Source organism: Pyxicephalus adspersus, chromosome 2, assembly GCF_032062135.1.
Source record: "Pyxicephalus adspersus chromosome 2, UCB_Pads_2.0, whole genome shotgun sequence".
Classification (NCBI taxonomy): domain Eukaryota; kingdom Metazoa; phylum Chordata; class Amphibia; order Anura; family Pyxicephalidae; genus Pyxicephalus; species Pyxicephalus adspersus.
In genome coordinates, this window is record NC_092859.1 from 63,464,055 (window position 1) to 63,469,298 (window position 5,244).

At 36.5% G+C, this 5,244-nt stretch overlaps 1 long non-coding RNA gene across 2 annotated transcripts in view; it reads right to left on the reverse strand.

Moving 5' to 3' along the window:
- Positions 1-4,875: 4,875 nt before the first annotated feature.
- The window catches only part of LOC140323643 (uncharacterized), a 25,477-nt gene continuing 25,108 nt past the window's right edge, over positions 4,876-5,244 (reverse strand). For both annotated transcript variants that reach the window (XR_011919417.1, XR_011919416.1), the window contains 2 exons: positions 5,040-5,106; positions 4,876-4,952 (listed from right to left, as the gene is read on the reverse strand). This is a non-coding gene — a long non-coding RNA (uncharacterized lncRNA). The remainder of the gene's footprint in view (positions 4,953-5,039; positions 5,107-5,244) is intronic.

Below are 5,244 nucleotides of genomic sequence, written 5' to 3' on the forward strand. Positions count from 1 at the left end.
TGCACATTTGCCACCCAGTCACACAAATTGTTAATGGGACAGGAAATAAGGGGAAATGAACCAACAACAGCATTGCACCAAGTGGGGGCACAGGCAGAAAATTTTGAATCATGATCTTGATCCATGTATTACATTTATTACCCTAACACAAGTGGAACTTTAGAGTTTGCTCAAATGTGTTTACTCAAATGTGGTAAAGACGCTCAATAGAACTGTGTTTATAACCTCAATAAAGTTCAAGTTAAAGTTCAACTTTAGGTCCAATGATTCTAGGTTGTAGTGCTTCTTTATTTAATTCAGGCAAATTATGACTAGTAGAAGAGCCCAAGAGAGTTGAGTACATAGCTTCCTGCAAACAGAAATCCAAGCCACTATGACTGAAGGAACTTGAATCCAATAACATTAAGTGGAAAACAGTGTGTGGGAGTTAAGATTTCACTTCCATGATAGTCTATCTTCTCCAGTCTTGGAGAGCTTTAATAAATCAGGCCCAATGTGAGAAGCTCACAATGTGCAGTGATATCAGGGCAGACAATTAGGCCAGTGCCTTGGATATCAATATGAGCAGAAAGGATGCAGTAAATCTGAAATGAAAAAGAAGTCTCTTTGTAGTTCAAAAAACAGGCAACCTTCTTCTTTCTCTTGCCCAGTACATTTTAGCCATAGCTCTGCATATAAAGCAGACTTTGTGTGTGCCTACATGTGTTCACTTTGGTAGAAGATTGTACTAAAGGGGGTGTGTGTAGACCTGCATTATGTCTATGTAGAGGTCTTATTTAATGGAATACACGGGTACAATGTGAGAATTTTTCTCTGGATGTATGCTTGTTTTCTTTATGTATTATTAGTTAGAATTTGGAAAAAAACTGGTCATTTGCTCATTTACTGTAGGATCCAGTAAACCAATCTATAAAGTCAGGTTTAGAAGAGTGTTCTGGTATGTGTTTCTAAGGAATAATGCTTCCTCAGCATTTGTGCTCAAGCAAAATGTATAATTTTTTACTTTGTACAGCATGGTCTGTCTGGCTTCCTAAATCCTCATGGGAGTGAGTTGATTTGCATGGTTTTATTTTCCTTTTCAAATTCCTAACTTGAAGTTCACACGTGCACGACACAAGAGGTAGAGAAGAAGACAACCACAATGAGCTTCAACACACTCTGAAACACAATTCTTTTTAGTCTTTTAGATTTTCCTCAAGTGGACAGCAGTGTAATGAGATCTGAGAAGGTTAAAGAAAGGCTTTTTTCATTTTTCTTTTTAAAAGAGCATAACCCAACACTCAACCCTCCTAAAAGGCCAAGAGAAGGGAGGGAGAGGAGTTCAAGGGTGTGATCTAAAACTCTGCTTCCTCCAAAATAATCTAAAGAAAGGACAGCTCAGAACAAAGACAATGGCCCTGATTCACTAAGCAAAATTCGGAAGTCGCTCGCGCATTCGTATTCGCAACCTGAAATCGGAAGCCGTCGCGCAATTCAGCAACTGAATGAGCTCGCGGCCGGAGCTGCGCATCCCCGACAGTTTTACACTGGCGAGCTTGCATTAAAAGTCACTGTTCCCCTAAAAAAGCATTCTTTCTAATGGCACACATATTACCCTTAGCCCTAAAAAAACAATACAATACAAAATGACAGTTTGAATTTACCAATTACACACTTTGTATTTATTTGAATTATTTTGTATTGGATTCAATACAGGAGTTTGTATTGAATCCAATACAAAATGAATGAATGAGTTTCTATTTCAATTCTACTTTCAATTTTTTTGTGCCCAAACGAAGGTCGGGCTTAACGGCAAGGTGGTTAATGATAATGAAATGTCCAAATAAAAACAAACAGCCAATTTTGACAGACTGTGCAAAGTGCTAATTGCAATGGAATTTCTATCACCTGTGCGCTTAAATTTGAACATATATAAGGGTGTGGTTTAACATGCTTTTTCCTTTTGTCTTTTTCTTCTTGGAGGGCCTGTTGATTTGTGTGTTATCCTAATTAATCTATGTTGCTGCATTTGATACTTTGCTTACCATTTAGCACAATAGCTTCTTTTTAAATTTTTTTTTACTTGGAATGTTTTAATGTCTATTTTGCAATTTTGAAGTCAATGTTAATGCTATGTTATTGTGTTTGTGACCATATTGTTTGATTGCAAAATTCTGCCTTTATTACCACTTTTCAATGTTTATCCTGCATAAAGATTTTCTAGTCCAGTTTCCACCCTTGATAGGGCAAAATTGCATATTGGTTTGGTAAGTATTTTTTTAATGCAATATTTGTTGGGCCATTTTTGAATTTTTTTGGCTTTACATGGAAGTGTGGGTTTACATGTGTTTTGTTTGTTCTTTTTAATTTTTTTGTCATTTAGTGTAAAGTTTAGTAATGTCTATTTTTTTTTGTTTGGTTTTGATGTGTTTTTGTATTTTATTGTGACCTTTTAGCAAATGTTTCTTTTGAATAAAGTTGTTTCTAAAATGTTTGTTTTTTGAGGGTTTATGTGATCTCCTTTCCAATATCCCAGGACACACAGTTTAAAAAGACAATTTTGATTGTTTTTAAGCTGTTCCTTCCTCTGAATTATTTGTAAGGCTAAAAACAGAACAATTGTCTTATTAAAACTCAGTTGTTTGATGCGCATAACTGTGAGCTTTCAGTTCAGTCGCGTGTAGCTCATAGTTGTGCACCACGGTGGACCCGCTACGTGCGCCTGAACTGTTCTATCAGTTGAAAAATGCACTGCACTTTTGCACAGTCCTCATTAAGGGAAGTTTGGATTTTTGTATATTGCATGTTTTGTTTCATATGCTCTCATGTATGTTTAGACATGATTGCACATAAAGCCAAACATGTATGTTTGCATTTAGATGTGTGTACATATACATAGAAAAGAGAAATTACAAGAAGAAATAGGCAAAGAGGGCTTTTTGGACCATATTGCTTCACATTGCAAAGATTGCCTATTTCTTCCTATGATTTCGGATATCATGGGCTTGGCTACAAACAACATTCATGGAGGATATTGCTTCTGGTTAAAAAAGGAATACACCTTTATGTGCTTCCACTACCAAGCTGAGGTTAGGTAATATATAGTTGGGCAAGGTCTAACATGCAATTCAAACTGAATAAACACCCTGAAAGGCTTGAAAAGCAAGAACATATGTTTGGCTCAAAGTGAAACATAGCAAAAAATATATACAAAAAGTATTAATATAAAATATATGCGCGTATCTATGGGCAACACCGGAACACTGGCTACAAGCGGGTAATGATCTGCATACAGCAGGCGTACATGCAAATGCATGGCATGGCCACGTTTTGCAGTAGGCGGGAGTTAACCAGGAAGTTTGATATCTGTACATCATGCTGCACCCGTTGTTTGCCTCCTCGCTCTCATGCAAGGCTGGAAATTATCTTTTTTTTGTCCTAGGACAGTGGAAGCCTTCTGCTAGAATCCTGATTTTTACAATTTTTACAATCCTGATTCTGGTGAAGGCACATTATTCCACTGTCTCACATAGATATTCCCTTGTTTTGTATTTCTCCACTTTTTTTATGGATCTTTTTTTTTTCACGTGTCAACAAAATAAATCTACATGTGCTGCATTATCTGACCCAGTGCAACAGTGCTTACATTTTGCCCCTAGATTGTATGTATGTCTGGCACTTACTAATGCTTCACTGAAACCGGATGAACAGAGTTTACATCTAGGAGCACAACTATGGGTTTTACAATGGTTTAAACAGGATTAAGCTTAGTGGGGTGGCAACTGGAAGCTTCTTAGTAATAGTAATTGTATACTCATATATATCTACACACAATATTAACAAACAAACAGTTTACATTTGCAACCAAACTATGTCAATTTGCAACATAAAATATATCAATCAGTCAATGAAATAGTTATCCTTTTTTGTTCCTTTTTAAGAGGTGTTTGGTTGTTGTCAAAGTAAAGGTGCGTACACACTTCCAATTTTTATCGTTCCAATCGAACGACGAACGATCGATTGGGCAAAAAATCGTTCGTAAAAAAGTAACTTAAAAACCATGAAAAGAAAGTAGGAGATACTTTGTTAGGCCTAGCTCCATCAAGTATCATTAGGAGTGTATGACTAGCTTCATGTCTAGGCAGCTTTTACCAGAAGACAAAGGTTAAATGTCACTTAGCCACGTTTGTCCCTTGTGAAAACTCACAACCTTCATTGCCAACAAATTGCATCACTTTAGTTCCATAGCCATATTTAGCTTGGCCCCAGGAATAACCTTTCTTTCTTGTTTGGCACAGTGTAAACAGCAAAACTGTCAGATGAGATGACATAACTTGAATTTTTTAGCACTGTGCAATTTAAGAACTAGCTGCATATTATACTGTTACATTTTGTCAGTACTTACCTCTCTTATTTTTTTGGTCTCCTTCTACAAACACAGCCAGTTCCACATCAAGGGAGGCAGCCAGCCCTCTTGAGGAGCTTCTGAGCTCCCCACCACCGCCACCCCAACCCCAGCGACATGGCAGACATCCTCCTGGTAAGTTTATATTTTCATTTGTTTGCTTTTTAAAAGGACAGTACTTTTAAAAAATGTTTAGACCAAACTCTTCCAGTTAATATATTATTTGTATTTTCCTCATCTGCCAGGAAGTAGACAGGATAGACTGTATTGGCTGCATCGGAGGATGTCTGCCATGGAGCAACACTTCAGGCTGGACCCTCTTTGGGATCTGCCCAGGCGGTACCGCTTAAAAAAAAAAAATTTGTATATATGTTTTAAAATTATTTTGATTGTATTATTATATTTTTATATTTGTTGGGGTTTGCACATTTTAAGTTATTGGGGGGAGATTGAAAAAGTAAAACTTTTGTAAAAAAAAACTAAAAGCCAGATTATGTGAATTTACTTTGATTTTTTTTTCAGTGCACATTTCAAAGATTTTTCCAGGCTGGCCAATCCAATTTCATCCCTAAAAAACACAAAAAAGAAACCTTAGTTTTTAAACAATGGTTATTAGAACCATAAAATATGGAACATTCTCTTATCCTACACAAACCTGTTTTGCAGCATGGCCAAGTTTGCTCCATTCCTCCATTGCTCACTTGGTCAAAATATCCTGTGACCTTAAAAGTAACAGAGTTGGGTATGTTAGATATGTCCTCTTCAAAATATATGTAATTGTAACATCATTCAAGAATACATTTGGCATTCAATACACAGCTGAACACCTTAGTATGTCATTTTAACCAACAGAAAAGTAG